The sequence below is a fragment of the Notamacropus eugenii genome, chromosome 2, assembly GCF_028372415.1.
Source record: "Notamacropus eugenii isolate mMacEug1 chromosome 2, mMacEug1.pri_v2, whole genome shotgun sequence".
NCBI classification, from domain to species: Eukaryota; Metazoa; Chordata; class Mammalia; order Diprotodontia; family Macropodidae; genus Notamacropus; species Notamacropus eugenii.
In genome coordinates, this window is record NC_092873.1 from 245,167,674 (window position 1) to 245,178,219 (window position 10,546).

The following is a 10,546-nucleotide window of genomic DNA, read 5'->3' on the forward strand; positions in this document are numbered from 1 at the left end:
GCTTTAAAACATAGCTCAAACACCATCTTTTTCCTCTCCATTAACCCTTCTCAGATTCCAGCTTCTGGTGCTTCTTCCTTCACATTAATTTTATACACAGACGTGTATATGTTTGTATATATACCTAAACATACATATACATGCCTTACAGGTACATATGTACATGCATGCATATATGTCTCCTTCACTGGAATCTAAGCTCCTTGTCCTTGTGACTGAGGACATTCAGTTTTACCTTTGTACTCCCAGTGACTTGCATCAAGCCTTGGATGCAGCAATTGTTCAATACATGTTTGATTGATTAAATATCATTATAAAACATTTGATGAACAAAATAAACAAATTGAATGGGAACAAAAACTATATGCTTTCTAGATCCTAAACTTGGTTTTAAAAAATCAATTGAATGAGTACAGAATAGGAGTCGTGGCTTGACAGCAGTTCATGTGATAAGACCTGGGCGTGTTAATGAACAGCCAAGTTAACACAGTCTAAAAGTATGCCATGGAAACCAGCAGCAGCAAAAATGTAATTCAATCTTAGGTGAAATTTAGAAAAGTATAGTATCCAGAACAAAATAAGTGATGATGCCTCTGTACTCTGCCCTGGTCAGACCATGTTATGTTTAGCCACAAGTGCCAAATTGAGAGAAGGCAGAGTGCCTCCCAAAGACAAAGGTAAATTGGTCAACTAGCATTTATTCAACACCTGCTATGTGTGAGGCTCTGTGCCAAGTGCTGGGATACAAAAAAAGGCAAAAACAATGATTCCTACCCCCAAAGAGTTTACAGTCTAATGTGGAAGACATGTTAACAACAATGTATAAAGGCAAGCCATGTAAGAATCATGTAAAGAAACTGAAGATAAATAGCTGGAAAAAAGGATGACTCAGGAAGGATGTGGTAGCCATTTAAAAAAAAACTTAAAGGGTTAGGCGATACATGTTGTAGTAGATGGATTGTATACATATTCTTGACCCCAGAGGGCAGAAGAAGAAGACACCAAAAAAAGCAGGTGTGTGTGTGTGTGTATACAATATTGCACTCCCTTTATGCCAAAAAAAATAATTGAATACATCTTGATGTAGTACTACCTACTGCTAGAGGTATCCAAGCAAAAGCAGAATGAGCACTAGTTTAGAATAGTTAAGAAATCTCTACTTCTGTCTCAAAAGGACTGCACTAAATTCCTTTGAGGTTCTTTCCAACTCCAAAATTCTACAGTACAATGAGACATCTTGTGTGAGAACCTTTCACCACAACAAAATCCAACTCACAGGACTTCCACCTACATGTAGATTAGCATACTCCACTGAATAATTTTTTAAAATGTCTAAATATTCATTAACACCACATGAAAAGGAAATTAGATATGCACAAAATCTTTCTCTTTTATGTCAAATTCCTATGCTGCCCAGGTCAGGGTCACCCGAAAAAAATAAAAACCTGCTAATAACAGTTTTGTTGTTTCTAGGAGCCAGCTTAGACTTCAGATACTGACTCTGCTAGGAACTACAAATCCTTCTGATTTTAAGAATGTCTTTGCCATTTAAAGTCTCTTTTCCTCTGTCTATGTACTGTTGAGTATAGGACTTACTGCTGTCTCTGCACCTCTGTACCTCTCATGACTTTCACATTATAAAACACAGTCCGGTTTGAATAATATTTATACAAAGTGCCCACAAAGCTATTAAAAGGTTAAAATTTTTCATTAAGCTATTAAAACATAAAACTTCACTAAGACTTTAGGAACACCCTGTATTCATACTTATTTTAGCACTCCTATTAAACTGTAACCACTTTGAGGGCAGAGACAAAGCTTTATTCATCTCTGTTCCACCTTTAGGGCCTTGCACATAGTCAATGCTCAGTCATAGCTGATGACTTTGCACAGCCCTCTCTCACTTAAATCCCGTTTACTTGCACATCATGGCATCACCTCCTTGATGTCATGATCCTCTTCAAGAATGAAGAACAAACAGTGTTTGTAGATTTGTAATGAACTGGACTCACTTTTCATTCACCATTTGCTACTCATGGTTTCACGTTGCTAGTGGTGTCTTATTCCACTGTTTAGTAATTGCATGGTATTATTATGAGGGAAAGGGAAAAATAGGATAAGAAGGAAATATACTACCATTCTTTTGGATCAGCGAAGTTACTGCTGCTCAACATGTCCTTCTGGGCCTGAAACAACCAAAGCATTAACAATATTTTTTCCCAATATTCAGTCGTAATGACGGTCTTCTGATTTGTGACTGCTACTATTGACCTCATATTCTGCTACTGTCATAAGCTGGTAATTTACAGTCAACCTTCATGGTTTTCAGTAGAAGTCATATTGACCTTAGAAAATAGAAATTCCTCATTCTGACATTTAAAGCGCTTCCACAATCTAGTTTCCATCTACCTTACAAGTTTCATTTTATATAATCCCCTTTCACTCATTCACTATTCTAGTCAAACAAACCTAAATGACATTCTATCTCTTGCCTTCATCCCTTTCTCTACTCACTTCCTCTTCTAAAATAGACTCCATCAAGATCTTCTCAAGTGCTATCTCTACTGCGAGTTAAGAGGTATACATGTTGTAATTGCCCGGTATATCTAGGACTACAGGTCAGGTCTTCAGAATAAAACTAGCTACTTTTTCCCTTTAGGGGTATCCCAGAAGATTAGAAAGTAGTGGGCTTTTTTAAAAAATATACTATACATTCCATGATCTCCTACTAGCATACTTCTTCCTATGATTATCAATTTATCAGATTCTTTTTGAAATATCAGATTATTATTGATTTTATTTCAGTTTTGTTCTCCTGATACCCCTCATCCCAAACAATAAATTCCATCATCCCACCCCTTTCATTTCCAGTCTCCCTCTACATCTTCTCATGATGATTTTTTTAATGTAGTATAGATATTGTTTCTCTCCTCCACTCCTTCTGCCCCTATTTCTTTCTCCTCCCCCTCAGGCCTTGCAGTTCGTATTTGCTAAAGACAAATTTGCTCATTAAAATTCTTTGTGTTTTACTTTATGGTGCATTCCAGTGTTGACTTGGATCTTTTAACATGTCCACAATGCACACTCTCCCTCCTCAACTTTTCTGAGTTTAGCTCTTTCCTCAGAATCTTTGATGTTCATGGATGATTCTCCCCTAATCATGAAAACAGGCAACTGAAGGAGAGTGACTAAGTGGAGTGAAAAAGGAAGGTCGTTCCTACTTTTCTTCTCTTCCCTCAAGCTGTAGTCCTAGATATCATAGTTTTCCAACAGTGGACCATTTTGTCAAATACATCTGTGTTTGGGCTAAATAAATTTATTTATGTAATTAATCACTCAATTTCCATTAAAAATTATTTTAGCCAACTCTTCCATTGAGGAATTCAGATTTAATTACTTTTTAGAACACTATATTTACTAAGGTACCTCAATAAAAAAAAAAAGTTGGTACAAACAACTCCTCTCTCCCAATTCTATGATAGACTCTTTCACGAATACATACAGAGTCCATGGGAAAGTAGTTAGTAGTTTAGTTTAGATGTATCACAGGGAGTAACTTACAGTTCTTGGAATTCTATATTGGAGTCCTCAAGATATTCAAGGTTGATGTCACTTCTTCTGGGATCCTTATACAGCCTTAGACATATTAACATACGTCTAATTTGTCTGTGGCTCCAATGCAGGCATTGCCCTCAGTTACTGCTATTTTATGAATGCTTCTAGGACTTATGACACCAATGAAAAGTTCCAAATCCTCTGACCCTCCAAAGTTCAAAAGTTTCTCCTCTGGTCAAAGTGAAAGGGAGACCAAAACTCTACCCCTGCACCCCAAGAAACTTCTTCACAGAGGTTTGGCTAGAAGGTTTCTTCCTAAGCTGCCAGATGCTCAAAATACTCCATTTAAAACTAGCTTTCTGGTTTTATACAAACCCCACAGGATGTGACCAAGTCTCTTCAACCAATCTGAATATACTTTTAAAATAACACTACCCCCATTTCATCCAGTAGCTTTCAAGGACTGCTAAATTGAACAAGGACTTTTCATGTTTAGTCTAAAGCCGTTTATTGGTTGAATCAATAGAAGTGTTCTCACCTGGTTAAGGTATCAGAGCATAGCATCTTGTTAGTTACTCAAGACAGGTGGAGTGATTGTGTAATTGAATGACACACTCTTACATTTATATTCTTAGAACCAATTACTCTTCAAAGCCTTGCACATAGGACATTACATATTTGCTGAGCCGAAATGAACTGAAAAGAGCCACTTCATTCTGTCTGGCACCGTTATGAATAATAGCTCACATTTCATAGTGGAATAATCCTTGTCTTTAACAATTACAAAACATGTTATACACAATATTGAATGTAGCCTCATAATAACTCACGCAAAGACCTTTATTCCTCATTGTGTTTGAAAGTGATTCTGGGTCTTTTTGCTAGTAGAGTACAAGCTCTGGAACATTCCACTATGTGTGAAAGATTTAAAAGGCAGGAGAATGTTAGAGAAATTCTATGAAGAACTTGATGGAAATCAAATTAAATAAACATATGCTTTGGGAATTCAGTGAAAAGTAGGTCTAAGGAAGGAAAGGGAAAATATATTAAAATACATGGTTCAGAAATAAGGGTTGAGAGAGGCCAAAGGCCAGTGGTTGACTACACAGTTCTACCTTATGAATACTTTCTTTGGGAAAAGGAAGCACCAAACAGCATGGCAAAAAAAAATTGTTCTTAATTAAAAAGAAATGACATAGTGGGAGTGATTTCTGACTAAACTTTGTACAACCAAAGTACTGACTTCTTAGAGAAAAACACCTATTACAAAAAAGGAATATGAATTAGAAAAATATACGGCCTACAATGAAAATAATTATAATCTGATCTATTTAAATGAATTATTGACAATACTTTTTTTTCTGAGGGCAGTAATGTAGTACATATTGTAATAACTCCCCTACTTAGCTCAGAAGCCAACCCTGCCTATTATTTGAATTTAATTCACTGTAATTCAATATAATTTTTATTGAGTGCTCTTGGGGTGCATATTGCTGCACTAGGCAGTTGTATGGCTACTCAGTAATGTTCTATATCTAGTGAAGAAGTGTATTGTTAATGTATTTTTTTTTGTATAATGAGAAGATCTTTCCTATCCATTAATAGGCCCAAATGACCTGCTTGAGTTACGTGGAAGCCTGAGTCACATGAGTGTGTGGTGAGAGGAGCTTGTTCAATGGGTAGAGCAGGAAGGGTGGAGCAAAACTGAGAAGCTGGATACAGCAGTTAAAGTTGAGGGAGAGAGAGGAAGCAGGCAGCAAGCTGTGAGTGTTCATTTGAGGGAAGGCCCTAGCAGGAGAAGGTTTGGGAAAGGTAGTACCACCTGCACTGTTATTGTATATACATTTCTTTGTTGCTATGATGGATTTGGTTTTCTGGTGTTGGGATTTGGCTTTCTGGTGCTTGAATAAATGTTTTGGCTCTGTCTTCCATGTGGAGAGTCTGTTATATTTGCTATTCAGAATTATGCTGGCATATTCATAGCCAACATAAGTGCTGTGAATATCATGTTGGTGCCACAAGAAAAGGTTCTGTTTGGAGGGAGGAAAAGAGAGAGAAAAAGGAAGGAAGGAAGGAAGGAAGGAAGGAAGGAAGGAAGGAAGGAAGGAAGGAAGGAAGGAAGGAAGGAAGGAAGGAAGAACCAGGAGACATGAGCAAAATCTCTAAATATCAAATGAGATAATATTTTTAAGGTGGTTAGCATAGTGCTTAGCACATAGTGGACATTTAACAAATGCTTGTTTCCTTCTTTATTATGCCATGATATGGTCTATTATTTCATTTGTTCCTTCCCCCACCTCATTAGACAGTAATTTTTTTATTACTTTTTATGTACAGTTTCTTAAGATTATTATTAGCTAAGGTCTTGACATTTTTAAAAACTGCTTTCCCTGCATAAAAGTTCTGAACAGGAAAAAAATCTATTTCCCAGAATTTATAGCCATTTCAAAGTGAGTCAAGTTTTATATTCACAACTAGTGCATTTGCAACTTGAAGAGGGAAATACTTATCTCTTAAGTAAAAAAAAAAAAAAAAAACCACATCCTTTAGGTCTTAAGAAAACTTGCTTGAAATGGCTCAAAAAAGCATCTTGGATATTAAATATCATCTTGCAGAATACTGTCCTCAAGTTGTAAATATGGGTAACTCAAAATGTCTCTTATTTCTCTTCCCAGCTTTTCCTCCACCTCTCTAACTTGATTTTCAAAATTCTTTTTTTTTTTTTTGAAAGTTCACTATTGATTTTATTTTTCTTTATGAAACAAATTCTCTTAAGGACTATCATGAAAAGAATAAAAATCCTCACAAAACCAATGTGAACATGATAGAAGAATTGAACATTTTGTGTATCTAATCCATGGTAAATATAAAACATGCCTATTGAACTTGCCATAAAGGGGAGGAACTCTTTATGTATTATTGTCATGCTTTTAACAGTCTGAAAAAGTCACTGCCAGTCTTAAAACATTATCGGTCAAATTTCAAAGTTAGTAGAACATATTATACTAAAAAATGTTTTGTCAGGGTCCATAAGATTTCTATCACTGAACCATCATATAATTTAAATCACTTAATAACAAAGTTAAATCTAAATGAAAATGTGGAGGTCCCAAACTGATATAACTATACTAAATATATTTCCAGTGTAGTCTTAATATTTAGCAACCATTAGACTATATTTTATCTTCAAAAAATTACCTGTCACTCAAAAACTTATGAACTTATATCTATTTCCTAGGCAATTAATATAGTGGTTAAGAGGCAAACATCAAGTTTAGTTTTCACACATCTACTTTCAAGTACTTAAAAATAAAACAGTACTAAAAAAAATACGTTTTTTAAAAAAATAAGAGTCAAATGTTTCATATAATCTCATCATTTTTACCATGCCAATACCTTTGAGATATTGAAGTCCCAATGGAAACAAGATGAGGGAAATCTAAGCTGGGCAGCAGAAACCTTCATATAATTTTTGTCACTGCAAGGCAGTATGTAAGTTTACAAAAGAACTGCCTAACTATTAACCAACATGAACATTATTATGGATTTAAATTGCACTAGTCTACATCATCAATTCAACAACAAATTGACAAAATATTTTAATGTCTCCCTTTAAAAGAAAAGACAATTTTCTTTTCTAAAGTAAAATAAAACAATGGTTATGAAGTCCAACGCCACCAAGCTACCTTCATTCTGTCCCAAACAGCTGTAAGAGAATCAAAAGCAGGACGGACATCCAAGATTGTAAACTGATAGTCCTTATTTACTTCTCCACCATCATAATAATCAATAACATATCTAACTTCTGTTCCACAACGATTAACAATCCAGTCATGTCTGTCAAAAGGCAATTCATATCCCATCCATGAGCTAATTCTAGCTCTTGGTGAATAGTCCTTAGCTTTACCTCCAAATCGGATCAGTGTTGGCCCACATGGGCACTCAGTAGCATGAAGAGCTTCCCACTTTAAAATCTCCTTCCAAGCCTGTTCATTATTCTGATTATGAATCTTAATAATATTATACATATCTTTCTGACTGATGTCATCCTCTTTCCATTTCCATCCTTTTCTTAACATGGCATTCCAAAACATCTGTTCTGAAGGGTAAACCCACTTTTTTTCCGAATCTGCCCTGGGAATTGATGACTCTTCCCTAACAGTTGATAGTGCAAATGGCTGACCAGGGGATGGTGTCTGATTAGGTGGTGGCATCATGTTAGAAGGATCAATATTATCTTTATTTTGATAGGCAGCTGAAGTTACAGGACATTCCACATATTCATATGCTCGATCCTGATGTGAAGGTACTGAGTAAGATTGACTTTCACAAGTTTTGTCATTTTTCAATGGACAACCTTTTTCTTTTCTTTTGTACATTGGGCATTCTGAAGGTGGAGAGTCTGCCTGATTCTCTGAAGCAGTTGAGACTTGTACTGCAACAGCAGGAGTGGACGTGGACATACCCATGGTCTGAATCACCTTTAGGAAAATGGTTCTAAATATACATCTGCACCTGTCCCGGGTGGGCCAGCGGCGGCAGCTGGAGCCCAGCGTCCCTCTTGACCCTGAGCCCGCTCCGCTCCTCTCCTTTCCCTTCTCCTTTTTCGATTTTCAAAATTCTTTTTGAGCTCTTCCATGGCCTGAGCCCATTGGGTGGGCTGGGACACAGAAGCCTTGACTTCTGTGTCTTTGCCTGATGGTAAGCATTGTTCTTCCTCATCAGAAAGGAAGGGAGGAAATGCCTGTTCACCAAGAAAGTAACCTTCTATAGTCTTATTTCTTTTCCCTTTTCTGGGCAGTTTCCCAGCCAGTGACTTGACCTCCGAATATTCTCCTCACACCCACCTCGCCTCCTGATCCTCCCAGCCAGGGCTTGGGGTCTGAGATTCAAATGCTGCTCCCCAGCCTCGGGGCTTCGGCAGGGGCAGGGCTGCTATTCAGTGTGAGATTAAGTTCAGTGCTCAGGTCAGGGCAGGGCCGCCTCTCAGGCTCAGTTCCCTCAGGGGGTTTATGCAGAGACCTTCAACAATGGATCCAGGCTCCTGCCTGCTTGGGGAGCCCTGGTCTGCCGCTGCCTCAGCTTCTGCCTCCTGAGGGGGCCTGAGTTATGGGGGCACCCCACTCCCCTCTCGACCCGCCAAAGAGACCCTCTCGCCGACCCCTGTCACCTGTGGGTGGAGGGACCTGCGCGGCCACTGGAGATCCCATCCCTGAAGCCTGCTCGGATCTGTTCCTCTCGGTGCTGCAGCCGCATCAGGGCTGGGCTGGGCTCCGCGTCTGCAGCGCAATGGACCTTTTGCGAGAGGTTTGCAGGTCCCTCTGGAATAGAAATCTCCTTCGCTCCACTGTTCTGTGGCCTCACTGCTCCAGAATTCGCCGTGAGTTACTTTATACAGATGTTCTATGGGTTGTGGGTTCAGAGCTATGTATATGTGCATCTTTCTACTCTGCCATCTTGGCTCCACCCCCTCTGGGTAACTCAAAATGGTGCAAAGAATATCAGCCTTTAGAGTACAACTGTTGCTAACAACTAAATGTGAAATGGCTGGTCAAATGAATGTCAGGTTTAGTCAACATATCTGGAAAAATTATAACAATACTTCTTTGTAACAATACTTGGTGATGTTAACAATTGCCTATAATAATATATAACAAGAATCTACACAGAGAGAGACACACATACTTAAAGCTGGAGAATATGACATGAAAAACAATGTGGAGGTGCAGGGAGCTATAGATCCAGTGAGACAATTTTGAAGTTATTACAAGTGAGAGACAGAAATTGGAGAGGGAAAAGAATTGGAGAGAGAGAGAGAGAGAGAATGAATAAAAATGCATTTGTCAAGCACTTACTATGTGTAGAGTTGGGTTCTCCTACATGGTCAATTACCCAGTGGGACAATTTGATTCTATCAGATAGATTGATATCCAGGTAGCTTGACTCAATTCTGTGACAATTCTAAACCCTAACTAAGGAAACATCTTGATTAAAAATAGTATTTCTTTAGACTCATCATTCCTTAGCTCTACAAAGTAGCTGATAAACCTTTGCACATGCTTCTAGTCATTGAATGGCATGGCCTCAGACAAACTGAGACTTGGGAAAGACCTTTATTTAGAAAGGCTAAGGTCACCCACTGCATCCTGGGTCATTCTCAGTCATCTTGACCAGTAGTCTTGCCACTGGACTTTGATGACTATGGAGGAGAGAGTGAGGTTGATAGTTTTGTGCAATAGTGCCTCACTTAAATGTAATTTATATGCAAGTCAAGACATCACCTTTGTCATGTCATTGATCCTCTTGAGAAGTAAAGGTGAACAACAAGACCATGGTGATGAGTAGATGTGTATTTTTCCCCCTCTCTAGAATAATAATGTAGTAAAATTGTAATAACTTCCCTACTTAGCTCAGAAGCCAACTCTGCCTGTTATATTAATGTAATTCACAGTAATTCAATGTAATATTTGTTGAGTGTTGTTGGGGTGCATATTGCTTCACTTGGCAGTGATGCTTCAGTTGTAGTGAAGAACAGAAAAGATTCTGTTTGAAGGGAGGAAAAAAGACAAAGAAAAAAACAAATGAACAAAAACTGGCAGACATGAGCAAGATCTCTAATTGGGGAGTGGCTAAAAAAAATTTAGTACATGGATGTACTGGAATATTACTGGGATGAATGTAAAGAAATAATAAATGTGATGAATACAGGGAAGCATGGAAAGACCTACGTGATTGATGCAGCACGAAATAAGAAGATCCAGGGGAAAATATACAAAGTAGCTGCAACAATATAAGTGGGGAAAAGAAACAATCACACACACAAAGCTTTTTTTAAAAAGTGAATGTAGTAAAATTACAAAGAGATCAATTATGACTCAAAGAAATATGTGAGGACACCCCCAACACAATCATTTGTGAAGGTTAGAAATCAAAAGGATTTGCATACTGCACACATTTTGGATATTTTTCAAAATATTGATGAGTTCTGTTC

At 37.8% G+C, this 10,546-nt stretch overlaps 1 pseudogene; it reads right to left on the reverse strand.

Moving 5' to 3' along the window:
- Positions 1–6,279: 6,279 nt before the first annotated feature.
- LOC140527071 (holocytochrome c-type synthase pseudogene) lies at positions 6,280–8,083 on the reverse strand (annotated as a pseudogene).
- Between the last annotated feature and the right edge of the window lie 2,463 nt (positions 8,084–10,546).